The sequence below is a fragment of the Hyla sarda genome, chromosome 1 (genome assembly GCF_029499605.1).
Source record: "Hyla sarda isolate aHylSar1 chromosome 1, aHylSar1.hap1, whole genome shotgun sequence".
Classification (NCBI taxonomy): domain Eukaryota; kingdom Metazoa; phylum Chordata; class Amphibia; order Anura; family Hylidae; genus Hyla; species Hyla sarda.
The window spans coordinates 15,604,037-15,631,385 of record NC_079189.1 but is presented as its reverse complement, the minus strand read 5'-3'; the positions used below and the strand labels follow the sequence as shown (position 1 = coordinate 15,631,385).

The following is a 27,349-nucleotide window of genomic DNA, read 5'->3' as shown; positions in this document are numbered from 1 at the left end:
GTAGATCCCTCACCCAACAGGCTTCGGCTGTTTGGGCATGCTGGGAGTTGTAGTTTTGCCACAGCTGGAGGCACCCTGGTTGGGAAACACTGAGCTAGAATATAGTTGCAAACTGTCAATACTCTTCAATCATTCATATGATGAGTCCAAATACAGGAAGTGAGGGTAGGACTTGCAGGGCTCTGTGCAGACTCCTGGCTTGTCAATCATCCAGATGTATGAGCCGGGAGCATGTTATAGAGCCTCAGTGCACACTGCCCTGCTTGTCCTCAGTGTACAGAGCCCTGCTTGTCCTCAGTGTACAGAGCCCTGCTTGTCCTCAGTGTACAGAGCCCTGATTGTCCTCAGTGTACAGAGCCCTGCTTGTCCTCAGTGTACAGAGCCCTGATTGTCCTCAGTGTACAGAGCCCTGCTTGTCCTCAGTGTGCAGAGCCCTGCTTGTCCTCAGTGTACAGAGCCCTGCTTGTCCTCAGTGTACAGAACCCTGCTTGTCCTCAGTGTACAGAGCCCTGATTGTCCTCAGTGTACAGAGCCCTGCTTGTCCTCAGTGTACAGAGCCCTGATTGTCCTCAGTGTACAGAGCCCTGCTTGTCCTCAGTGTACAGAGCCCTGCTTGTCCTCAGTGTACAGAGCCCTGCTTGTCCTCAGTGTACAGAGCCCTGCTTGTCCTCACTGCACAGAATCCTGCTTGTCCATCCTCACTTCCTGTATTTGGACTAATCATAGAGACACACAGGCAATAGCTGCAGGGACAAAAATATACACATTTAGCAAATGTATATTACAAATATACATATAATGGTATTATCTACATTATATAAAAAGATAGAGCTGGGAGGGGAGATGTATAACTAATACTAATCCCATAGAGATAGCAGCAGTATACAGATAGAGCTGGAAGGGAGGTGTATAACTACTATATATTCTTAACCCATAGAGATAGCAGCAGTATATAGATAGAGCTGTAGGGGAGATGTATAACTACTATATATCCTGATCCCATAGAGATAGCAGCAGAAGTATATAGATAGAGCTGGAGGGGAGGTGTATAACTACTATATATTCTGATCCCATAGAGGCAGCAGTATACAAATAGAGCTGGAGGGGAGATGAATAACTACTATATATCCTGATTTCATAGAGATAGCAGCAGTATACAGATAGAGCTGGGAGGGGAGGTGTATAACTACTATTATTCTGAACCCATAGAGATAGCAGCAGAATACAGATATAGCTGGAGGGGAGGTGTATAACTACTATATATCCTGATCCCATAGAGATAGCAGCAGTATACAGATAGAGCTGGGAGGGGAAGTGTATAACTACTATATATTCTGAACCCATAGAGATAGCAGCAGTATATAGATAGAGCTGTAGGGGAGGTGTATGACTACTATATATCCTGATCCCATAGAGATAGCAGTAGTATACAGATAGAGCTGGGAGGGGACATGCATAACTACTATATATCATTGTTCCCATAGAGATAGCAGCAGTATACAGATAGAGCTGGGAGGGGAGGTGTATAACTACTATATATTCTGAACCCATAGAGATAGCAGCAGTATATAGATAGAGCTGGAGAGGAGGTGTATAACTACTATATATTCTGATCCCATAGAGATAGCAGCAGCAGTATATAGATAGAGCTGTAGGGGAGATGTATAACTACTATATATCATTGTTCCCATAGAGATAGCAGCAGCAGTATACAGATAGAGCGGACCCTATCGTGGATTTCTATAAAGAACTACAGAGCCCCATGTTCAGTCTATGGATGGCTCAGAAGTCCCTGGACTATGAATATATGAATCGAGCTGTTAGTTCCTGTCAGTCTGGGGAACGCTGCACATATGATACTGTGAATGGACATAAAAAACTCCCCAAAAACATTATTTGGATTGTGATATTCGTGAGAAGCCTTTACCGTCATTGAGCGCATCATCTATGGCTGGAGGGTATAGTAATATTGGGATTGTTAGGATTCACTCCAGAAGGGAGAAGACAGAAGCAATCTGCGGACAGACGCTGACACCCTGCTGGCTGGGAAGGTTGCCCTCTTCTCCCACACTATGGGGTGCACGCAGTACTTGGGCTCTTGGCGAGCTCCGCTTTGGATCCATCTGTCTGGAGGGCAACCTGCCTGCTCTCAATTTGGACACCTAACCTCTCTGCCGCCATGAACAAGGGGGCTCCTAAATAGACTTGTAATCCTCCCTGTTCCTCTGAAACCTAAAGGGCAATTCCGTTATTTCTCTTAAAGGGGTATTCCACCATCAGGTTAAAAAAATGCTGCATAAGTTTTTAGCATGGCCCCAGTTCTGAAACGTTCAAACAATGCATTTGTTTTGTGCCTTTGTAGTCCCCTCCCCAATCATGTCAGAAACACTACTTCCTGCCTGAGCAGTTGCTCAGTCCTACAATTCCCAGAATGCATAGCTTCCCCAGTTCTCAATCACAGCCCTCTCTATCTGCTTGTTCCCTTCCAGTTCCCTGTTCAGTATTGCTGAGAGCAGAACAGTCTGCAGAGCCTGCTGCGTTCATTATCTGTCTGCTCCTCTGTCTCTGGCACTGCTCAGTACAAGGCAGCATGCAGTTGCTCAGTCCTACAATTACCAGAATGCATTGCTTTCCCCAGTTGTCAATCACAGCCCTCTCTACCTGCTTGTCCCCTTCTCACAGCAATCCTTCCAGTATTGCTGAGAGAAGAATAGTCTACAGAGCCTGCTGTATTCATTGTCTGTCTGCTCCTCTGGCACTGCTCAGTACATGGCAGAATGCTGCCTGGTTGGTGGTGGTGACATGACTCAGGGGGTCAGAGCTTGAGCACAGGGAAAAGATCCAGCCACACCTCCTGCGACACCAGAGGATGATGCTTTGTCTCGGGAGAGAGGGAAGAGCTTGGAAGGTGCAGAGACAACACCACACTGAGAATGAGAGGACTACACAACTTCCTGTCAGCTGAAAGGGAGGAGCCAGGGAGCAGCAGAGACAACATCACACTGCCAATGCGAAGACTACACAACTTCCTGTTAGGGGTGAAACAAGCAAAAACACGCAGAAGCTAGTACAATTTGTGATAACACTATATTAGTAAGTTATCAATCTTGGGGTGACAGTCTTATTTAAATACAATTTTTGGAGATGGTAAGTAATGTGTAACTCCAGGATCGGAGTCTGAGTGCAGAGAAGATCGGTCCCACATTTTATTATGCTGTTCCGTCTTGTTGGTTGGTGTTTGTGGCCTACCTCTACCTGGGGGAGACACTACAACAGTGATCCCTCAACTTAATGGCCTCAACATACAATAGTTTCAACATACAATGGTCTTTTCTGGACCATTGTAACTTAAAACCAAACTCAACATACAATGTTACAGACAGTCCAGTTCTGTGAAACGTGTCAATGGCTGGAAGAACCGACCAATCACAATGGACATTTACACCTGTATTACTGAAGTGTATGCACTGACTGGTGTCTGGTAGCGCCCCCTACAGTACAGGGAGGTATTACATGTTCTGTACTCTTTACCTGTATTACTGAAGTGTATGCACTGACTGGTGTCTGGTAGCGCCCCCTACAGTACAGTAAGGTATTACATGTTCTGTACTCTTTACCTGTATTACTGAAGTGTATGCACTAACTGGTGTCTGGTAGCGCCTCCTACAGTACAGGGAGGAATTACATGTTCTGTACTCTTTACCTGTATTACTGAAGTGCATGCACTAACTGGTGTCTGGTAGCGCCTCCTACAGTACAGGGAGGTATTACATGTTCTGTACTCTTTACCTGTATTACTGAAGTGCATGCACTGACTGGTGTCTGGTAGCGCCTCCTACAGTACAGGGAGGTATTACATGTTCTGTATTCTTTACCTGTATTACTGAAGTGTATGCACTGACTGGTGTCTGGTAGCGCCCCCTACAGTAGAGGGAGGTATTACATGTTCTGTACTCTTTACCTGTATTACTGAAGTGTATGCACTGACTGGTGTCTGGTAGCGCCTCCTACAGTAGAGGGAGGTATTACATGTTCTGTACTCTTTACCTGTATTACTGAAGTGTATGCACTGACTGGTGTCTGGTAGTGCCCCCTACAGTACAGTAAGGTATTACATGTTCTGTACTCTTTACCTGTATTACTGAAGTGTATGCACTGACTGGTGTCTGGTAGTGCCCCCTACAGTACAGTAAGGTATTACATGTTCTGTACTCTTTACCTGTGCCAGGGTTAGCTGCTCCTTTGGACACCAGATGAGGGCAGCTAAATTTGGCGTGTACTGTACAGGACCCTGAAGAAGCTCCTGTCCTCTACATAGACCAGTGTTTCCCATCCAGGGTGCCTGCAGCTGTTGCAAAACTACAACTCCCAGCATGCCTGGACAGCCTTTGGCTGTCCAGGCATGCTGGGAGTTGTAGTTTTGCAACAGCTGGAGTCACCCTGGATGGGAAACACTGACATAGACAGTGATTACAGCTCCCAGCAGATCTATCTTACTTTTATATGTAAGGATTTGCTTTATCTATATTAGTTATTACTTATTTTTGTTTAATCATCACTTTTTTTCTATTTTTGGATGACATTTTGGGGGCTTCAGAACCAATTACCAGGTTTCCATAGAGTTCTGGTCTCAATATACAATGGCCGTCCTGGAACCAATTAATATTGTAACTTGAGGGACCCCTGTATTCTCCCGCTGCCTTATGATCTACAGCACTAGTTCAGCTGCACCTATTTACAGTTCTGATCCCTTGACCTTCCAAGAGATGGGAGCTGGAGGTACCACCAAGTGATTGGTCAGAACTCCGACTCTTCTGACCGGATGGCGCCCTTGTGCCCCTGTGTGAATATCATGCCCCTGCCCCTTTGAGACCCTGATGTACTATTGGGATTATGCTCCCGGCCATGTTGCAGAAGGATGCAATGAATTTTACCGGCCAGATAGGGCCACAATTACACACTGCCAGGTTCTATTGGCTGCAGCCTTGACTAAACTGATAAAACAACCCTGAGTCCTTGGGATTGTTTTACTGAACGTCAGCCTCCTTGAGCCTTTCTTCTTTCTTTCACCTTTCTCCTTGTACCCTGTGCTTCTTCCCCTCCCCTTTCTCCTTGTACCCTGTGCTTCTTCCCTTCCCCTTTCTCCTTGTACCCTGTGCTTCTTCCCTTCCCCTTTCTCCTTGCACCCTGTGCTTCTTCCCTTCCCCTTTCTCCTTGCACCCTGTGCTTCTTCCCTTCCCCTTTCTCCTTGCACCCTGTGCACCTTCCCTTCCCCTTTCTCCTTGTACCCTGTGCTTCTTCCCTTCCCCTTTCTCCTTGTACCCTGTGCTTCTTCCCTTCCCTTTTTTTCTGGGTGTGTATTTGCTGTTTTGTGTCTTTTATGTTGGTCTTGAGTTTTCTTGTTTCTCCTCCTGATGGTTTGCGCTCCTTTGTGGAGTGCTCCATTATTTGTTGACTCCTCCTTTCTGGAGTGCTCCTTTATTTGTTGACTCCTCCTTTCTGGAGTGCTCCTTTATTTGTTGACTCCTCCTTTCTGGAGTGCTCCTTTATTTGTTGACTCCTCCTTTCTGGAGTGCTCCTTTATTTGTTGACTCCTCCTTTCTGGAGTGCTCCTTTATTTGTCGACTCCTCCTTTCTGGAGTGCTTCTTTATTTGTTGACTCCTCCTTTCTGGAGTGCTCCTTTATTTGTTGACTCCTCCTTTCTGGAGTGCTCCTTTATTTGTCGACTCCTCCTTTCTGGAGTGCTTCTTTATTTGTTGACTCCTCCTTTCTGTAGTGCTCCTTTATTTGTTGACTCCTCCTTTCTGGTGTGCTCCTTTATTTGTTGACTCCTCCTTTCTGGAGTGCTCCTTTATTCGTTGACTTCTTTCTACTCTAATTTCTTTGTTTTCATTCGTTAATCTCCTGGCTAGGAGTTGCGGATTCTAGATGTTACCTGGTGTTCTGACTACTCTTTGCGTTTTGCTCCATTGTACGCCAGGTTTGCTAGTCGGTTGTATCGGGTGTGATTCTACTTTACTAATGCTCTTTTTGTTTTCTGATTGTTTTTTGTATCTATTTTAAAAACCTTTAATAAAAATTACAGTTTAAAAAAAAAAAAAAAAAAAAACAACAACCGAGACCAGATGAAAACAGGAGGAAGGACTCCGCTACGCTCCTCAAAGGGACCTCAACTACTCACAGGTCCACTGACTCACATGCTTTGTGCACACACTATTTGTAATGGCATCTCCAAAAAAAGGTTAAAGGGGTACTCTGCTGGAAAACATAATTTTTTAAACCAAAACCAACTGGTGCCAGAAAGTTAAACAGATTTGTAAATTATTTGTATTAAAAAATTTCAATCCTTCCAGTACTTACAAGCTGCTGTATGCTCCGCAGGAAATTCTTTTCTTTTTGAATTTCCTTTCTGTCTGACCACAGTGCTCTCTGCTGACACCTCTGTCCATTTTAGGAATTGTCCAGAGTAGGAGCAAATCCCCATAGCAAACCTATCCTGCTCTGGACAGTTCCTGGCATGGACAGAGGTGTCAGCAGAGAGCACTGGAAGGAAATTAAAAAAAAAGAACTTCCTGTGGAGCATATAGCAGCTGATAAGTACTGGAAGGATTAAGATTTTTAAATAGAAGTAATTTACAAATCTGTTTAACTTCCTGGTATCAGTTGATTTAAAAAAAAATTTTTAACAGCACAGTACCCCTTTAAGATGGTGGGGTGTTACCTGTTCTTAGATGGCGGTGCTACCCCTTCTGCACTCAAATACAAGACCATCCAAGACTACAAAATGTGCTAAGCTTACTATATAGGTAGATCTTTAAGGGGTACTCCACTGCCCCAGTGTCCAGAACATTTAGTTCCAAATGATGGGTACAGAGTGCGGGGGTCGTGACATCACACCACGCCCCCTAAAAGCAAGTCTATGGGAGGGGGCGTGACGTGACATCCCACCACGCCCCCTCAAAGCAAGTCTATGGGAGGGGGTGTGACGTGACATCACACTGCGCCCCCTCAAAGCAAGTCTATGGGAGGGGGCGTGACTGACGTCACGCCCCCTCCCATAGACTTGCATTGAGGGGGTGTGATGTCACGAGGGGCCTTCCGGAAGCTGAGGCAATGGAGTACCCCTTTAAACTCACCTCAAGTCAGAAATTATTTTCTTTTTTTGGAACACAGTGCTCTCTGCTGACATCACGAGCACAGTGCTCTCTGCTGACATCTCTGTCCATTTTAGGAACTGTCCAGAGCAGCATATGTTTGCTATGGGGATTTTCTCCTATTCTGGACAGTTCCTAAAATGGACAGAGATGTCAGCAGAGAGCACTGTGCTCGTGATATCAGCAGAGAGCTCTGTTGTTCCAAAAAGAAAACCATTTCCTCTGTAGTATTCAGCAGCTAATAAGTACTGGAAGGATTAAGATTTTTTTTAATAGAAGTAATTTACAAATCTGTTTAACCACCGGAGTACCCCTTTAAATGTAGTCCTCCTGTGTGAACATCTCAAGCAAGAGCTGACAATCCAACATGTGAGCGGAGGTTCGTGTTCTTCCCGCTGATGTCAGGCGACAAACATGACAGCTTGAGGAGAGCGAGTGGCGCATACAGGACATACACATTCATATCTTACTTTGTTATTGTGATGTCATTGTGACTTGTCCTCATTTACATGAGCAGTCAGACTGCAGAACAGATGGCAAGGTTTGTATTAAATAATCTCTGATGCCCGCTGACAGATCTGAGAGGGGGAGGGGACAGGGAATCTGGCCTGGAATGTGTTGGGACTTTGAAATGGAAATGAGATGGGAGCAGTGAAATTCCACCAGTGCCAACGCGGCTCCCAAAAAATACCCGAATAAAGGGAAACCTCCCCAGAAGACCTCCTCCATATCAACAACTGGTATTGTGTGACCTCTGTACCCTCAACTTACAATATGAATGGGTTCCAGAACGACCATTGTATGTTGGGACCATTGTATGCTGGGATCATTGTATGTTGGGACCATTGTATGTTGGGACCATTGTATGTTGGGACCATTGTATGTTGGGACAATTGTATGTTGAGACCATTGTATGTTGAAACCATTGTATGTTGGGACCATTGTATGTTGGGACCATTGTATGTTGGGACCATTGCATGTTGAAACCATTGTATGTTGGGACCATTGCATGTTGGGACCATTGTATGTTGAAACAATTGTATGTTGGGAACATTGCATGTTGAAACCATTGTATGTTGGGACCATTGTATGTTGAAACAATTGTATTTTGGGACCATTTTATGTAGAAACGATTGAATGTTTGGACCATTTTATGTAGAAACGATTGAATGTTTGGACCATTGTATGTTGAAACCATTGTATGTTGGGACCATTGTATGTTGGGACAATTGTATGTTGAGACCATTGTATGTTGAAACCATTGTATGTTGGGACCATTGTATGTTGGGACCATTGCATGTTGAAACCATTGTATGTTGGGACCATTGCATGTTGGGACCATTGTATGTTGAAACAATTGTATGTTGGGAACATTGTATGTTGAAACCATTGTATGTTGGGACCATTGTATGTTGAAACGATTGTATGTTGGGACCATTTTATGTAGAAACGATTGAATGTTGAGACCATTGTATGTTGAAACCATTGTATGTTGGGACCATTGTATGTTGGGACCATTGCATGTTGAAACCATTGTATGTTGGAACCATTGCATGTTGGGACCATTGCATGTTGGGACCATTGTATGTTGAAACAATTGTATGTTGGGAACATTGTATGTTGAAACCATTGTATGTTGGGACCATAGTATGTTGAAACGATTGTATGTTGGGACCATTTTATGTAGAAACGATTGAATGTTTGGACCATTGTATGTTGAAACCATTGTATGTTGGGACCATTGTATATTGGGACCATTGTATGTTGAGACCATTGTATGTTGGGACCATTGTATGTTGGGACCATTGTATGTTGGGACTATTTTATGTTGAGACCATTGTATGTTGGGACCATTGTATGCTGGGACCATTGTATGTTGAAACCATTGTATGTTGGGACCATTGTACATTGGGACCATTGTATGTTGAAACCATTGTATGTTGGGACCATAACTCTATGGAAACCTGGTAATTGGTTCTGAAGCCAATGAAAAACATTTTTTTTTTAATCAACTGGTGCCAGAAAGTTAAATGGATTTGTAAATTACTTCTAATAAAAAAATCTCAATCCTTCCAGTACTTATCAGCTATTAAATTATTTTCTTTTTTAATTTCCTTTCTTCCTGACCACAGTGCTCTCTGCTGACACCTCTGTCTGTTTCAGGAACTGTCCAAAGTAGGAGAAGTTTTCTATGGGGATTTGCTCCGACTCTGGACAGTTCCTAAAATGGACAGAGGTGTCAGCAGAGAGCACTGTGGTCAGACAGAAAGGAAAGAAAAAAAAAAGTAAAGAACTTCCTGTGGATCATAACAGTAGTTGATAAGTACTGGAAGGATTAAGATTTTTTTTTTTAATAGAAGTGACTTACAAATCTGTTTAACTTTCTGGTATTTTCCACCGGAGTACCCCTTTACTTCATGAGGGGGCGGGGCTATGACATCACGAGCTCCTGCACCTGATTGATTTAAAAAAAATGTTTTCCAGTGGAGTACCCCTTTAAACAAAAATAAGTAGATAACTAATACAGATAAAACAAGTCCTTACATATAAAAGTAAGAAAGATCTGCTGGGAGCTGTAATCACTGTCTATGTAGAGGACAGGAGCTTCTTCAGGGTCCTATACAGTACACAGTGTCCTAAAAAAGTAACATGGAGCCGCCCTCACCTGGAACCACCCTCAGCTAACTCTGTGCACAGGTAAAGAGTACAGAACATGTAATACCTCCCTGTACTGTAGGGGGCGCTACCAGACACCAGTCAGTGCATACACTTCAGTAATAGAGGTAAAGAGTACAGAACATGTAATACCTCCCTGTACTGTAGGGGGTGCTACCAGACACCAGTCAGTGCATACACTTCAATAATACAGGTAAAGAGTACAGAACATGTAATACCTCCCTGTACTCTAGGGGGTGCTGCCAGACACCAGTCAGTGCATACACTTCAGTAATACAGGTAAAGAGTACAGAACATGTAATACCTCTCTGTACTGTAGGGGGCACTACCAGACACCAGTCAGTGTATACGCTTCAGTAATACAGGTAAAGAGTACAGAACATGTAATACCTCCCTGTACTGTAGGGGGCGCTACCAGACACCAGTCAGTGCATACACTTCAGTAATAGAGGTAAAGAGTACAGAACATGTAATACCTCCCTGTACTCTAGGGGGTGCTGCCAGACACCAGTCAGTGCATACACTTCAGTAATACAGGTAAAGAGTACAGAACATGTAATACTTCCCTGTACTGTAGGGGGTGCTACCAGACACCAGTCAGTGCATACACTTCAGTAATACAGGTAAAGAGTACAGAACATGTAATACCTCCCTGTACTGTAGGGGGCGCTACCAGACACCAGTCAGTGCATGCACTTCAGTAATACAGGTAAAGAGAACAGAACATGTAATACCTCTCTGTACTGTAGGGGGCACTACCAGACACCAGTCAGTGTATACGCTTCAGTAATACAGGTAAAGAGTACAGAACATGTAATACCTCCCTGTACTGTAGGGGGCGCTACCAGACACCAGTCAGTGCATACACTTCAGTAATACAGGTAAAGAGTACAGAACATGTAATACCTCCCTGTACTGTAAGGGGCGCTACCAGACACCAGTCAGTGCATACACTTCAGTAATATAGGTAAAGAATACAGAACATGTAATACCTCCCTGTACTGTAAGGGGCGCTACCAGACACCAGTCAGTGCATACACTTCAGTAATACAGGTAAAGAGTACAGAACATGTAATACCTCCCTGTACTGTAGGGGGCGCTACCAGACACCAGTCAGTGCATACACTTCAGTAATACAGGTAAAGAGTACAGAACATGTAATACCTCCCTGTATTGTAAGGGGCGCTACCAGACACCAGTCAGTGTATACGCTTCAGGAATACAGGTGTTTTACCAGTGAATACCCATTCTGATTGGTCGGTTCTTCCAGCCATTGACACGTTTCACAGATCTGGGCTGTCTGTAGCATTGTATGTTGAGTCTGGTTTCAAGTTACAATGGTCCAGAAAAGATCATTGTATGTTGAAACTATTGTAAGTTGAGGCCATTGTAAGTTGAGGGATCACTGTATTCCCAAAGGGTATTTTATATGGCATTGTAATCTGGAGGCTCCAGAGGGGCTGGAAGTCTCTTGGGTGGGATAACAGGGTCTTCAATCTGAACTATTATAAAGGAACCCTGTTATGGAGCCATCAGAAAGCTGAAGTAAGGAGCCCCCTTTAAGTAAGGAGCCCCCTTTAAACCTGATATTCTCCATTTCATGGTACAAGCAGAGTGGGCCTAACAGGTACAATGAATGGTCAACCCCATGAAGAAGCTCATTGGACCACAGCAATTCGTCAAGGCTTAGATTCCACTAAGGTTGGGTTCACACCACGTTTTTACACTACAGTTCCCGTTTACGTTTTCAATTTGAAAACCGCACGGAACCGTATTGAAAACCGTATGCCAAAAGATGCATCAGGTTGTGTCCGTTTTGCGTCCTGTACGGTTTTATCAGTTTTTTACCCGTACCCAAAACTGTAGTCTACCACGGTTTTTGGTCCAGGTGAAAAACTGTATCAAAACGTATACGTTTTTTTTTTAAACATGGGAGTCAATGGGAACCGTACAGAACCGTGTGTGCGTACGGTTCCATCCGGTTTGCACCATACGGTTTTTGACTTTGCACAGTTTTTTTCTTGGAATGTCAATGAAACAAGTGAAACTTTATTCATAATGGAGTGAAAAGTTAAAAACGTATATATTTTTTTTTCTTAAAAAAACGGATGCAACCGGACATCATTTTTCAAACCGACATCATTTACAAAAAAAAACTGATTCCTCAAAACCCGTCTAAACTGTATCAAAACGTGTGTACAAATTTTAAACCGTATACGGTTTAAAATTTGTACACACGTTTTGATACAGTTTAGACCGGTTTTGAGGAATCAGTTTTTTTTTTTATCAAAAACCTGATGCGGAAACCTGTATTGCAGAATAACCCGTCCAACCTGATCCGAGACAGTGAAGAAAGGAAAACTCGCAGTCAAGTGAATGTTCCGAACGCTGTTTTCGAACCGCGGTGGTCGGTCACACCCCTTGTGATGTCATGGTCATGCCCCCTCAATGCAAGTCAATGGGAGGGGGCGTGACGTCCGTCACGCCCCCTCCCATAGACTTACATTGAGGGGGCGTGGCCATGACGTCACAAGGGGCGTGACCGACCCCCACAGCGCGTGAACAGCGTTCGGAACATTCACTTCCGAACGCTTCCCCTTTAGGCTGGATTCCAACTACAGCATTTCCTAGCGGAGTTCCGCTAAGGAATTTAGGTCAGAAATTCCGCTGCATGAAGCTTAAAGGGGTACTCCACCGGAAAAACATCTTTAGTAGCCGTCACGCCCCCTCCCAGAGACATGAATGGAGGGGGCCTGGCGTAACGAACGTGGAAACTCCAAGCTTTCATGTTCCAGATGCCGCCGCTGCCGGCCCGGAGATCGCGGGGGGGTCTTCAGTGGCGGAACTCCCGCGATCAGACATCTTATCCCCCTATCCTTTGGATGGGGATAAGATATTATTCGGCGGAGTACCCCTTTAGCATGCAAGTGAATGAGTTTAACGCGAACCCATACACAATGCTGAATCTTCTAGTCACAATTTCCAACAGAAATGTCACGCCCCCTCCCATAGACTTGCATTGAGGGGGCGGGGGGTGATGTCATGAGGGGCGGGGCTATGACGTCACAAGCTCCCGGCACCGGCTCCAGCGTTCGGAACAGTTTGTTCCAAACGTTGAGCAGCGGAGTAACCCTTTAACATCTGGGTCCTACCATCCAAACCCCTCCCCCAGCAATGTGCAGAACGGGGCCCGACCTTCCCTACTGGCTGCTCCGGCCCCCGCCTTTCGAGACATACGCATCTCGGCCGGCTCAGCCAGTTACTGAACCGAAACACTGCTGTGGCGGAACTGGCTGTCGACTGGATCCCCCCGCCATCTCCAGAAAGGAGCCCCGACTCTCCCAACTGAGCACTCCAGCCCCCCCCCCCACCTTTTGGGACATACTCCTCTTGGCAGTGAGGGTCTGAGCAGGCGACCAGTACATCTGCTGGGAAAGTCGGGGGCCTTGTTTTGGAGATTGTGGAGGGTCCCAGAATTTGGAACACAAGATTTTAAACTTTAAAACTTAAACTTTGTACTCGCTTTGTCATTTACTTTAGTTAATTTATTTAAATTTATTTATTTATTTTTTTGCGCAAAAAATGTTGCTAGTACACTCCCCTCCCTAGGTGGCGGAAGATGTAGGAAGTTCATTGTTCCATGTCTCCCCCACCCACCTGTTGCGCATCATTCACACCATTTATTAAAGAGAACCTGTCATGAAACTATATTTTGTAAACTAACTCAGATTATATCCCCTAACTGCTCCTAACACCCCTCCTGCCCTTAAAAATGTTTTCTGAGCTTTAACAAGCTCAGTATGATACCTTTCCCCTTGCTGACATTGGGGGAGATTTATCAAACTGTGTGAGAGAAAAAGTGGAGTGATTTCCCCTCAGCAGCCAATCACAGCTCAGCTTTCACTTTACCAGAACTTGTTAGGTGAGCTGTGATTGGTTCCTGTGGGGAGATCACTCCACTTTTTCTCTGACACAGTTTGATAAATCTCCCCCATTGTGTGAGCTCCCGGCAGGAAAAAATGGGCGTTTCCCAGCCGACGCAACGACACTAAAGCCTGCGAGAGCTTTGTCTTGCCGTGCCCTGCACCCACTTCCTGAGTTTGGTCTCCTGCCAGGCCGGGAGGAGACCAAATTAACTGTTTGACTTGCACAGGGAACAGAACAGAGCCACCTAGTGGCCGTTTTTTCAGTCACATTAAAAACATATAAAGGTTGAGAATTTGAACAGCAAGTAAATAGAAAAGTGTCTTATAATTACATAAGGAACAATATATTAAGAGTTTAGTTTAGACAGGTACCCTTTAAAGGAAAACTGTCAGCTTCCCCCCCCGCACTAACCAGCGGTAATGGCTGGTAGTGCGGGGGACGCTGATCAGTTTGATTCTTGCCGTGCCCAGATCCGCCGCGCCGTTCTGCCTTATTCTTCTATTTTTGGTATATGCTAATGAGTTGCTAACTGGCACCGGCCAGGCTAACAATCACTCTGACGTCAGTGCCGCCTTCCGCAGCGCCACCCAGCTCAATATTGCTTCCCTCCCTCAGCCTCTCCCTCTTCTCCCTGCTCTGTAATGAAGAGGGAGGAATATTGATGAGCTGGGCAGCGCTGCGGCAGGCGGCACTGATGTCAGAGTGCCAGTTAGCAACTCATTAGCATATACCGAAAATAGAAGGTTATGGTAGAACGGCGTCCGGATCCGGGCACATGAGCTGGGCGGCGCTGCAGCAGGCGGCACTGATGTCAGAGTGCCAGTTAGCAACTCATTAGCATATACCGAAAATAGAAGATTATGGTAGAACGGCGTCCGGATCCGGGCACATGAGCTGGGCGGCGCTGCGGCAGGCGGCACTGATGTCAGAGTGCCAGTTAGCAACTCATTAGCATATACCGAAAATAGAAGGTTATGGTAGAACGGCATCCGGATCCGGGCACATGAGCTGGGCGGCGCTGCGGCAGGCGCCACTGATGTCAGAGTGCCAGTTAGCAACTCATTAGCATATACCGAAAATAGAAGATTATGGTAGAACGGCGTCCGGATCCGGGCACATGAGCTGGGCGGCGCTGCGGCAGGCGGCACTGATGTCAGAGTGCCAGTTAGCAACTCATTAGCATATACCGAAAATAGAAGGTTATGGTAAAACGGCGTCCGGATCCGGGCACGGTAAGCATCAAACTGATCAGCGTTCCCCACACTACCAGACAGTACCACTGGTTAGTGCGGGGGGAGAAAGCTGACAGTTTTCCTTTAAGTTACGTACGCAAGTTCTAAAATTAGACACGGACATTCCGCCAGAAAAATTGCGCACATTTTTAGCCCAAATGATTTATCTCCCTTAATATTTTTTCAGGAATTTGTAAACCAAACCAGACCAGAGCACGGGAAACTGGACAATCCACCCTGGTCCCCACCGTGAAGATTGGCCTTCGATCTGCAGTCGCCTGATCCACGGTCCCGGATAAGCCCCCCCCTCATGTGCGGAGCACGATCTGGTTTCATGTTTAAAAGTTGAGGTATGTAAAGTATTCTTCCTGCCCCTCTCTGCAGGTGTGAGGGGGACACTGACACATTCTTCACACCTAGCCTCCGTTACCACTGATCGCCATAGCTGGAAGCCATTAGGAATCAAAGGGAGAAGGGCTGATGACATCTGACAGCCCCGGCTAAACACCTTGCCCTTAACCATTCGTGGGGACTTGAAAGCGGCACTTAAAAGGCACTTGATAAGACAGGAGCATTTTTCCGGTACTTGAGAATTGTTCTTTTGTCCACAGTCTGAGATATATTACTTGTTAGAAGGTGTCACTTGTATGGACGGGATATGGGGCAGCGGAGGAATGGGGCACAGTGCGTGGGTGCAGCTGGCGTCCGCTTCTTCTCTGCTACACCTGGCGTCACGTTCTATTTCCTTTTCCCTTTAGCATCAATTAAACTTAAAGAGTTTTGTAGAATTATCCTGAACAGATAAGAGGATTATAGTGCAGAGGTTAATGACGCCGTTTATCCCTCCGTAACACAACCGCGACTCGCTCTACCTGACAAGAAAAGACACGTGAGGCCGAGATGGAGCTAATGAGGTATCGGAGCCTCAGGACTGACAAGAGTCATCATTGAGAGAGGTCAGACATACGTCACATAGCTGGTGGCCAAATGTAATCACTCCGAGTCCCCCCAGACACATGAATGCATTGCTTGGCTAAGCACTTTCAGGGACGAGTTGGGAACAATTCTTCAATGGAAATACTTAAAGTGTACCCGTCAGATCCAACAAAAAATTTTTTTTTTTAAATATATCACTCAGTACCTAATCCTGACCATGTACATATAATTTTTATGTGTCTAGCACCTTTATTTATTTTTTTATTACACTTTTAATTTAGCTCACTAGTCTGAATTCCTCTCAAAGGCAGGGGGCGTGGCCTCACTGTGCCAGTCTCCGCCCCCTCCCTCAGTATACTGTCTGCTCACATCTTCCCTAGCATTAGCAAAACTACAACTCCCAGCTTGTCCTCACTGACAGTAACCGGACACAATCTGACAGTGGGAGGATTTTCCCTGTCAATCAAGGAAGCGTGTCCATGACATAGGTGATGACTCATGGACACAGCAGGACTAGTATGTGTCCATGCAGGCAGAGGGGGTGGTAGTTTGATTGGCTTTTTCGGTATGAAATACTGAAAATGTTCTAATGAAAGCAATTGCAAAACCTATTGGTTCTACATGCTTTACAACATATCAAACGTTTTTGTATCTGACAGTGCCCCTTTAAGTCACATAAATAAAAAATCACATGACTTTGAATGTAAAAACCCTGACACGGGGTGCGTATTTTACGCAATTTTTGGTGCCAGAATTTTGTATGAGAGATCCGTCTTGTAATAAAGTCCAGCTATCTGTAACGTGCGACATTACGATGTTTCACGTTCCAGAGAGAGGGCCCGGGGGGTGGGAGAATAAGCTAAATTGGGGAGATTATTTGCCCCTTTTATGGAAAGTGATTATGAGAAGGAGGCTTTGGAAACTGGAGATAGTGAGGAAGCCCCCGGATCAACTTTAGAAACCACTAGAGCACCAATGACTCCAACCAGTGACAACATGTTACAAAACCCACGCCCCCTCAATGCAAGTCCATGGGAGGGGGCGTGACGGCCGTCACGCCCCCTCCCATAGACTTGCATTGAGGGTGTGTGGCCAAGATGTCATGAGGGGCAAGGCCGACCCCGACAGAGTGAAAACAAAATTCGAAACATTTACTTCCAAACGCTGGCCAGTGGAGTACCCCTTTAAACCCCCTTTTAGGCTGTATCCACCCAGGGTGGTACTGACAAAAGTTGTGTAAAAGTTGTGCAATTGTAAATGCAGAAAATAGATAAGTAAGATTGTAAGATTGCAGGGTAATTAGTTATTTAGCATTTAAAGGGGTACTCCAGAGGGGAAAAAAAAATTTCAAATTAATTGGAGCCCAGAAAGTTAAACAGATTTGTAAATTACTTCTATATACAAATCTTAAACCTTCCAGGACTTATCAGCTGCTGTATGCTCTGGAGCAGTGGTTCTTAACCTTGTTGGAGGTACTGAACCCCAGCAGTTTCATATGCGCATTCACCGAACCCCTTCTTAATTGGAAAAATAAAATATGATTTTTTTCAAAATTCAAAACATAGGAGGTATATATTTAAGTATATATTTATACATAGGTGCACAAAATGAACAAAACCATTAAGAAGAAAGAACAAAACCATGAAAACAGGATTTTCACACAAAAACATAATGAATATTTACTGCAAATCATTGTGACTTCTGCTGTTGTCTTTCAAAGACCAGTTCAGAAATGTGCGGCTTTACCTTGGCAAGTGTCACTCTCATGTCATTTTCGCAACAATGGCAGTGTTCCCCCACATTAGGCAGGCAGTGTTCCCCCACATTAGGCAGGCAGTGTTCCCCCACATTAGGCAGGCAGTGTTCCCCCACATTAGGCAGGCAGTGTTCTCCCACATTAGGCAGGCAGTGTTCCCCCCACATTAGGCAGGCAGTGTTCCCCCACATTAGACAGGCAGTGTTTCCCCCACATTAGGCAGGCAGTGTTCCCCCACATTAGGCAGGCAGTGTTCTCCCACATTAGGCAGGCAGTGTTCCCCCACATTAGGCTGGCAGTGTTCCCTCACATTAGGCAGGCAGTGTTTCCCCCCCCCATTAGGCAGGCAGTGTTCCCCCACATTAGGCAGGCAGTGTTCTCCCACATTAGGCAGGCAGTGTTCCCCCACATTAGGCAGGCAGTGTTCCCCCACATTAGGCAGACAGAGTTCCCCCACATTAGGCAGGCAGTGTTCTCCCACATTAGGCAGGCAGTGTTCCCCCACATTAGGCAGGCAGTGTTCTCCCACATTAGGCAGGCAGTGTTCTCCTACATTAGGCAGGCAGTGTTCCCCAACATTAGGCAGACAGAGTTCCCCCACATTATGTAGGCCAGTGGTCTTCAACCTGTGGACCTCCAGATGTTGCAAAACTACAACTCCCAGCATGCCCGGACAGCCGTAGGCAGTGTTCCCCCACAGACATACAGCCTCCAGCCATATACAGTGTATGCCTGTGTACTGCCCCACTTCAGTGCTCCGACCACCGCTCCGGCTATAGCAGTAGGTCTCGGGACCGGATGGTCGGAGCACCAAAGATGACGTTCCGCTCGGTTTGCCTGTCCTGTTGCGACCTCCCCCCGCCGAACCCCCGGGACTGACTCACCGAACCCCTGGGGTTCGATCGAACCCTGCTTCCTAGGCTGGGAACGTCACACTGCAGTCAGCGTATCGCCGGCCGCAGTAATGTCCCGCCCCGGCCGGTGATAGGCTGAGCGCACTGTCATGTAAGGGGCCTGGACAGCAGGGAGCCCGGGCACAAGGGAAGGGAAAAGTTTTGCGCCGCATTTCAAATTTAAAGTAAACACTGCACAGGTAGGTGGACAGGGGTGACAATTTTGTGTGACTCTTCGGAAGCTGCAGATGAGACGCCGGTGACACCATGTCCTCTAAACGCACCCTCTGGTAAACACTGTGCAAAGAGCAAGTGCGCCGGTGGAAAGAATGCGGCGAATGCAGATTCTCGGTCTACGTTGGCCATTTGCGCCATGTTCACAGACTATCGTGCCCCTGTATGCATGGAACGCAGCCATCACATACTCCCCACCTATAGATGGTATGAGGTAGGGTCACAGCACCGGCAGTGCAGGAAACCTTCAACCACTGAGCAGGCACAAGCCAATACAAAGCGGGGGCCCACCGGCAGCCTGGGTGCTGCTCTACGCTGCCATCTTATCCCGGCGTCAGCCTTTTCACCGTGGACACATTTCCCCTCACCCGCTCGGCTAATTATTGACAGTTGGTGAAGAGGAGATTTCACTTTTTCCTCCTGTTAAACTGAATCTAATTAGTAATCGCTGGTTCTCTGTCATCTCCCGAAATAATCCGCCTCGCCTCATTAACCTTTTGCTGTTTTTTGCCTTGGCCCTGCAAGCGATACATGGGCAGGAGAAGATCTGGAAATAAAACCGTGGATCTCCAGCAAGGGATGAACAGAATCTACCGTATTTTTCGCCCTATAGGACGCACCGGCGTATAAGACGCACCCAATTTATAGGTGCAAAATGTAAAAAAATAAAGATTTTGAACCCAATAGTGGTCTTCAACCTGCGGAACTCCAGATGTTGCAAAACTATAACTCCCAGCATGCCCGGACAGCCGTTGGCTGTCCGGGCATGCTGGGAGTTGTAGTTTTGCAACATCTGGAGGTCGGCAGATTGAAGACCACTGCATAGGAGGTAATACTCACGTGTCACCGCCGCTCCGGACCCGTCACCGCTGCCCTGGATGTCGCTCCATCGCTGTCGCCGTGTCCCCGTTGCTCCGGAACGTCTCTGCTGCCGGCCGGGTATCCTCGCTCTCTCCGTCGCCGCCATCACGTCGTTACGCACGCCGACGCACGTACGCGACGACGTGATGACGAGGAAGGAGAGCGCCGGCCATACAGGGGATCCCTGAACGGAGAAGACACCGAGGAGGCAGGTAAGGTCCCTCCAGGTGTCCTGTAAGCACTAACCCGGCTATTCAGTCAGGCTGTTCGGGACCGCCGCGGTGAAATCGCTGAACAGCCGGGTTAGTGTCACTTTCCCTTCAGACGCGGCGGTCAGCTTTGATCGCCGCGTCTGAAGGGTTAATACAGGGCATCACCGCGATCGGTGATGCCCTGTATTAGCCGCAGGTCCCGGCCGTTGATGGTCGCAGGGACCGCCGCGATAGGGGTGTATTCGCTGTACAAGATGCACCGACTTTCCACCCCCCCCCCAGTTTTGGGGAAGAAAAGGTGCGTCTTATACGGCGAAAAATACGGTATATGAAAGGTGAGTAGATTGGTGGACCAGTAGACATGGCCGTCCTTAGAGGGCAACCAAGATCTCTTAAAGGGGTATTCCAGGATTTTTTTTTATTTGACTATGCTACAGGGGCTGTACAGTTAGTGTAGTTCATAATATAGTGTCTGTACCTGTGTGTGACGGTTTTCTCACAATTCTTCTGTGATTTTCCCCCCAATATTTATTTTTAACACCATACAAAATGACTGTTGTCTCAGATTTTTCCCAGCTTGCAGTGCGTCCGAGACCTGACATCACTAGTCAGCTGATAACAGGGAGCCTGTCTGCTTCAATGGGTGGAGGGATCGCTTGGTGGGAGAGAGATCAATCTGCAACTAATGCAACAGCTGTAGGCACCCTGATTGAAAACCACAGGTCTTTTGAATGGATGCAGCTCATTTATGTTTCAATGGGTGGGGTGGCTGATGTGTTGGAGGGAGGAAAATGGTATTGTGGGATTTGAAGGCAAAAGTAGAAAAGTCAAACAGGAAATACCAGTTCACGAAAAGCTAGCCACAGTGTTATGGTAATATCACAACATAGCCATTTAGCCCCAAGACAAGCGCAGATCCTTCCTAAACATGTCCATTACTGTCTGCCAGGTACGTACTAAAATCACCTTATGGTGGAGAACCCCTTTAACTCCTAGAGCGAACCTGCGCCAATAATGTCACAAGAGCTAACTAAATAGGATAGTGGGGTGGCACCTGAAGGATCACATTGTTCTTGAACTCATCTACCGGTTGAAGGTTCAGTGATGACACCCTCTCCCAATTTCGAGGCAGCTCTGGTAAAGAAAAGGACTCAAAATGGTGTCAAAGCTACAACATATTTTTAGAAATGGTCACACTGGTTAATGCATCAGCTATCTGGCGCCAAACATGACAGTGGTCACTTGTTGATATGGGGCTTCCAGCATTGTGCCACCTATTAAAGGGGTTCTCCGGTGGCAAACTTTTTTTTTTTTTTTAAACTGGTGCCAGAAAGTTAAACAGATTTGTGAATTACTTCTATTAAAAAATCTTAATCCTTCCAGTACTTATTAGCTGCTGAATACTACAGAGGAAATTATTTTCTTTTTGAAACACAGAGCTCTCTGATGACATCACGAGCACAGTGCTCTCTGCTGACATCTCTGTCCATTTTAAGAACTGTCCAGAGTAGGAGAAAATCCCCATAGAAAACATACGCTGCTCTGGACAGTTCCTAAAATGGACAGAGATGTCAGCAGAGAGCACTGTGGTCATGATGTCAGCAGAGAGCTCTGTGTTCCAAAAAGAAAAGAATTTCCTCTGTAGTATTCAGCAGCTAATAAGTACTGGAAGGAATAAGATCTTTTTAATAGAAGTAATTTACAAATCTGTTTAACTTTCTGGCACCAGTTGATTTAAAAAAAAAAAAAAAAGTTTTCCACTGGAGTACCCCTTTAATTTGCGATACAAAGACAGGCTAGAATACCAGCATTCAGCAGGATGCAGCCACAATATGAGGGAGGTCACATGGGTACAAAATACTGATGAGCTCCTACTCACTCTACTACTAGAGATGAGCGAACGTACAGTAAATTCGATTCGTCACAAACTTCTCGGCTCGGCAGTTGATGACTTTTCCTGCATAAATTAGTTCAGCTTTCAGGTGCTCCCGTGGGCTGGAAAAGGTGGATACATTCCTAGGAGACTCTTTCCTAGGACTGTATCCACCTTTTCCAGCCCACCGGAGCACCGGAAAGCTGAACTAATTTACGCAGGAAAAGTCATCAACTGCCGAGCCGAGAAGTTCGTGACTAATCGAATTTACTGTAAGTTCGCGCTCATCTCTAGCTACTACCATCCATGAGGGGGTTAATGATTATAGGGAGAAGCCCTTGGTGACTTCTTCCTGCCCAACCGGCTTCGAATGATAGCCATTTTTCCTATAGCCGAACGTAGTGTCCATCAATTAACGCCGCTGGGAAAGGCCAACATAGAACGCCCAGATGGCTCATAATTCGGGCAGCATGAAAGTGATGGCAGGTTCCCTTTAATATTTTAAATGCACAAAGATAAGGCTAATATGAGGCACCAGTCACATGATTATGTATAGTACCCTACGCTCCCTCACAGCTTATCGGTACTATTAGACTAGATGGACTGCCCAGCAGTTGGCATGGATAAGCCCCCATCAGAACTGTTTGGCTTCCGCTTACCCCTTCCCAACTCCATAGAAGACACATGAACGTAAGGCAGTCAATGTTTGTGTATATGGGAAGGTCAGGAGAGGTTGGCCAACAGTATGGCCACCTTATAGGGTATAAACTTTCCTTGTATCAGAATTCAATGGGTGGCATAATAGTAGAAGCCCCATGACCACAGTCATGTAAGACCCCAACTGTACGATCTAACACTGGTTTTCACGTACTTTTTTTAAATTCCACTACATGGAAGAAGTCATGAGGTTATATAGTCCTACAAGGATCCATCCAAGGAGGTCAATTCTTAAAAAAAGAATGGATCCAAGAACAATAACAATGCAGAAATGTCATACTTGCTAATGTTTAAAGGGGTACTCCGCTGCTCAGCGTTTGGAACAAACGCTGGAGCCGGCACCGGGAGCTCATGACGTCATAGCCCCACCCCCTCAATGCAAGTCTACGGGAGGGGGCGTGACAGCCGTCACGCCCCCTCCCATAGACTTGCATTGAGGGGGCGGGGCATGACATCATGAAGGGGTGGGGCTATGACATTACGAGCTCCTGGCGCTGGCTCCAGCGTTCGGAACAGTTTGTTCCAAATGCTGAGCAGCGGAGTACCCCACTTGGGGTTAGGATTTCGTAGACCCCACACTTTTGCAAACTGGTTCACAGAAATGTTCTGCCGAAGTCGAGACTTGGGCTGATGGAACAGCTGGAAGAATCCAGATTTGGGACATTTTACGAACTCTAAAACATTTTTTTTTAAATCAACTGGCGCCAGAAAGTTAAACAGATTTGTAAATTACTTCTATTAAAAATTCTTAATCCTTCCAGTTATGATCCACAGGAAGTTCTTAACTTTTTTGAATTTCCTTTCTGCCTGACCACAGTGCTCTCTGCTGACACCTCTGTCCCTTTTAGGAACTGTCCAGAGTAGGAGCAAATCCCCATAGCAAGTCTCTCCTGCTCTGGACAGTTCCTAAAATGGACAGAGGTATCAGCAGAGAGCACTGTGGTCAGGCAGAAAGGAAAATAACTTCCTGTGGATCATAACAACAGCTGATAAGTACTGGGAGGATTAATATTTTTTTAATAGAAGTAATTTACAAATCTGTTTAACTTTCTGGCACCAGTTGATTAAAAAAAAAAATGTTTTCCACTGGAGTACCCCTTTAAATGAAAACCAGGACATCTTGGGTGTCAGATCAACTAGGACTAAGCCTTTATCTCTGGATTTTACCAAAGAAACAATTTGTTGTAAAATTTCTGTTTCAGAAGGCATCTGCCTGACTTCCACTCAAAGACTTATCCTAGAGGTAACTCTTGCTACGACAACCATGGGGGCCATTCTTTACCCGTCTTCTTACCACCCAATATCTACTCCATGACTCTCCAACAAGGGTTGAGAAGGAATAGGGTTGAGAAAAGCTAAGGTTGGGGTGGTGGCATGATCAAGCACTTAGACTGAGCCTTGTCTCCACGTGGTGACCTCATGCCATTGACCACTAAAAAGGGCCAAGACAGTGGAACCATGTGATGGCTGACTTCCACTCAAAGACTTATCCTAGAGGTAACCCTTGCTACGACACCCATGGGGGCCATTCTTTACCCGTCTTCTTACCGCCCAACATCTTCTCCATGACTCTCCAACAAGGGATGAGAAGAAACAGGGTTGAGAAAAGCTAAGGTGTGGGTGGTGGCATGATCAAGCACTTAGACTGAGCCTTGTCTCCTCGTGGTGACCTCATGCCATTGACCTCTAAAAAGGGCAAAGACAGTGGAACCATGTGAGGGCAAACTTCCACTCAAAGACTTATCCTAGAGGTAACCCTTGCTACGACACCCGTGGGGGCCATTCTTTACCCATCTTCTTACCGCCCAACATCTTCTCCATGACTCTCCAACAAAGGATGAGAAGAAACAGGGTTGAGAAAAGCTAAGGTGTGGGTGGTGGCATGATCAAGCACTTAGACTGAGCCTTGTCTCCTCGTGGTGACCTCATGCCATTGACCTCTAAAAAGGGCAAAGACAGTGGAACCATGTGAGGGCAAACTTCCACTCAAAGACTTATCCTAGAGGTAACCCTTGCTATGACACCCATGGGGGCCATTCTTTACCCATCTTCTTACCGCCCAACATCTTCTCCATGACTCTCCAACAAAAAATGAGAAGAAACAGGGTTGAGAAAAGCTAAGGTTGGGATGGTGGCATGATCAAGCACTTAGACTGAGCCTTGTCTCCACGTGGTGACCTCATGCCATTGACCTCTAAAAAGGGCCAAGACAGTGGAACCATGTGAGGGCAAACTTCCACTCAAAGACTTATCCTAGAGGTAACCCTTGCTACGACACCCATGGGGGCCCTTCTTTACCCATCTTCTTACCGCCCAACATCTTCTCCATGACTCTCCAACAAAGGATGAGAAGAAACAGGGTTGAGAAAAGCTAAGGCTGGGATGGTGGCATGATCAAGCACTTAGACTGAGCCTTGTCTCCACGTGGTGACCTCATGCCATTGACCTCTAAAAAGGGCCAAGACAGTGGAACCATGTGAGGGCAAACTTCCACTCAAAGACTTATCCTAGAGGTAACCCTTGCTACGACACCCATGGGGGCCCTTCTTTACCCATCTTCTTACCGCCCAACATCTTCTCCATGACTCTCCAACAAAGGATGAGAAGAAACAGGGTTGAGAAAAGCTAAGGTGTGGGTGGTGGCATGATCAAGCACTTAGACTGAGCCTTGTCTCCTCGTGGTGACCTCATGCCATTGACCTCTAAAAAGGGCAAAGACAGTGGAACCATGTGAGGGCAAACTTCCACTCAAAGACTTATCCTAGAGGTAACCCTTGCTATGACACCCATGGGGGCCATTCTTTACCCATCTTCTTACCGCCCAACATCTTCTCCATGACTCTCCAACAAAGGATGAGAAGAAACAGGGTTGAGAAAAGCTAAGGTTGGGATGGTGGCATGATCAAGCACTTAGACTGAGCCTTGTCTCCACGTGGTGACCTCATGCCATTGACCTCTAAAAAGGGCCAATAAAGTGGAACCATGTGAGGGCAAACTTCCACTCAAAGACTTATCCTAGAGGTAACCCTTGCTACGACACCCATGGGGGCCCTTCTTTACCCATCTTCTTACCGCCCAACATCTTCTCCATGACTCTCCAACAAAGGATGAGAAGAAACAGGGTTGAGAAAAGCTAAGGTTGGGATGGTGGCATGATCAAGCACTTAGACTGAGCCTTGTCTCCACGTGGTGACCTCATGCCATTGACCTCTAAAAAGGGCCAAGACAGTGGAACCATGTGAGGGCAAACTTCCACTCAAAGACTTATCCTAGAGGTAACCCTTGCTACGACACCCATGGGGGCCCTTCTTTACCCATCTTCTTACCGCCCAACATCTTCTCCATGACTCTCCAACAAAGGATGAGAAGAAACAGGGTTGAGAAAAGCTAAGGTTGGGATGGTGGCATGATCAAGCACTTAGACTGAGCCTTGTCTCCTCGTGGTGACCTCAAGCCATTGACCTCTAAAAAGGGCCAAGACAGTGGAACCATGTGATGGCAAAAAATTTCAATCACACGAGGGCGAATATTTGGAAAAAATAAATGAAAGAAAGCAGAGGGAATAAGACTTGTTTTGTTCTTGGATCTTGCTTTGCTCCTCCTCGGTGCAGCAGTCTCATTAATTCTCAAATGTTGTTATTAATCATTTCGCTAATCATAAAATCAGTGATGGCCATATGACCTCAGACTGCGGTAATAGAGCCAACACAGACTGAACGCAATGAGGGAAGAGTACATTTGTACGACATAGATAGCACAAAAAAAAAATACAGAAAAAAAAAAAGAAAGCTCTAATTGCATCTGGGCACTTGGCATTCTCGGCACATTTGAGGGAGCTCAGGGCTCTTGGCCACAGAATTCTTGGCGAGCTCGATGAGACAAAGTGAATTCACATGATGTTGTTGGGTAGATGACACCAACGTTAAAGGGAAAAAGACAGCTCTAAGGGAACAGTAACAGGGTGGGAGAAACGTGGCAACGTTTGGACGGCCCACGGGGCAAGAGCAGGTGTCACTTGCTTACTGATGTCTATGTGGAACATTATGACTCCGCTACAATGTAACCATTCAGTTAATTATTCTGCAACCTCTGTCAATGGAGAGAAAACAAACTGAGATGTTTTGATGTTTTTGTTCTTGTTTTTTTTTTTTTTTTTAAATATGCACAGTAAAGCCTCCAGTAAGGAAGACCAGACGGTGCGGGTCATAAATGACCAAGTCAAGGAAAGAGTCAGCCGGCTACGATCGCCTACGATAACCGTATCCATTAACAGAAGACCAGGCAATGGTTAACACGTCCTCCGTGAATAGTTCTCAAAACAGGCTGGAATTTCAATTGAAAGCTGTTTAAAGGCCAAATCCATTTGTAAATGATTTTGCATAATTAAAATAAATGTGTTTTCGGTTGCAAATTGCCTAAGTAATTGAAGATATGTAGAGATGAGATCTGTGACGGAAGGTGAGTGTGCGGGGTAGATACAGTCAGAGGGTGATGATCCACATATATCCCAATGGGCCCATTTTTCGGGGAGGTAAAAAAAAAAAACGCTACACTGTCGGAAATTAGTTTTTTTGACATTTGTATTGTTAAAATAGTTTTAAGGAATGATGCCCCCCAAATAACAGGTTAAAGGGGTCCTCCGGTACTCCAGCGTTTTGAACATTTTTGTTCAGAACGCTCAGAACCCGAGGCCGTGATGGTAACGTGTCGGCCGACTTCATGTCTATAAGAGCGGGCGTGGTCATGATGTCACGACCACTGCTCCAGGAACCCGGCATTTGTTTAGAAGGTCGGGTGCTTTGGGAGATCGCGGGGTGGAGGGTGGGGAGCTGATGTCTCTTGGATAGGGGGATAGGTTGTCTAGCAGCGGAATACCC

The 27,349-nt window shown here is 46.0% G+C and overlaps 1 protein-coding gene and 1 long non-coding RNA gene across 2 annotated transcripts in view; one reads left to right on the top strand and one right to left on the bottom strand.

Annotated features, from left to right (window-relative positions):
* LOC130314364 (uncharacterized) overlaps nucleotides 1-26,817 on the top strand; it is a 114,152-nt gene extending 87,335 nt beyond the window's left edge. Inside the window, exons 3-4 of the long non-coding RNA XR_008862116.1 lie at nucleotides 15,178-15,340; nucleotides 26,641-26,817. This is a non-coding gene — a long non-coding RNA (uncharacterized LOC130314364). The remainder of the gene's footprint in view (nucleotides 1-15,177; nucleotides 15,341-26,640) is intronic.
* The window catches only part of SFXN5 (sideroflexin 5), a 296,507-nt gene that overhangs the window by 48,238 nt on the left and 220,920 nt on the right, over nucleotides 1-27,349 (bottom strand). The window lies entirely within an intron of this gene.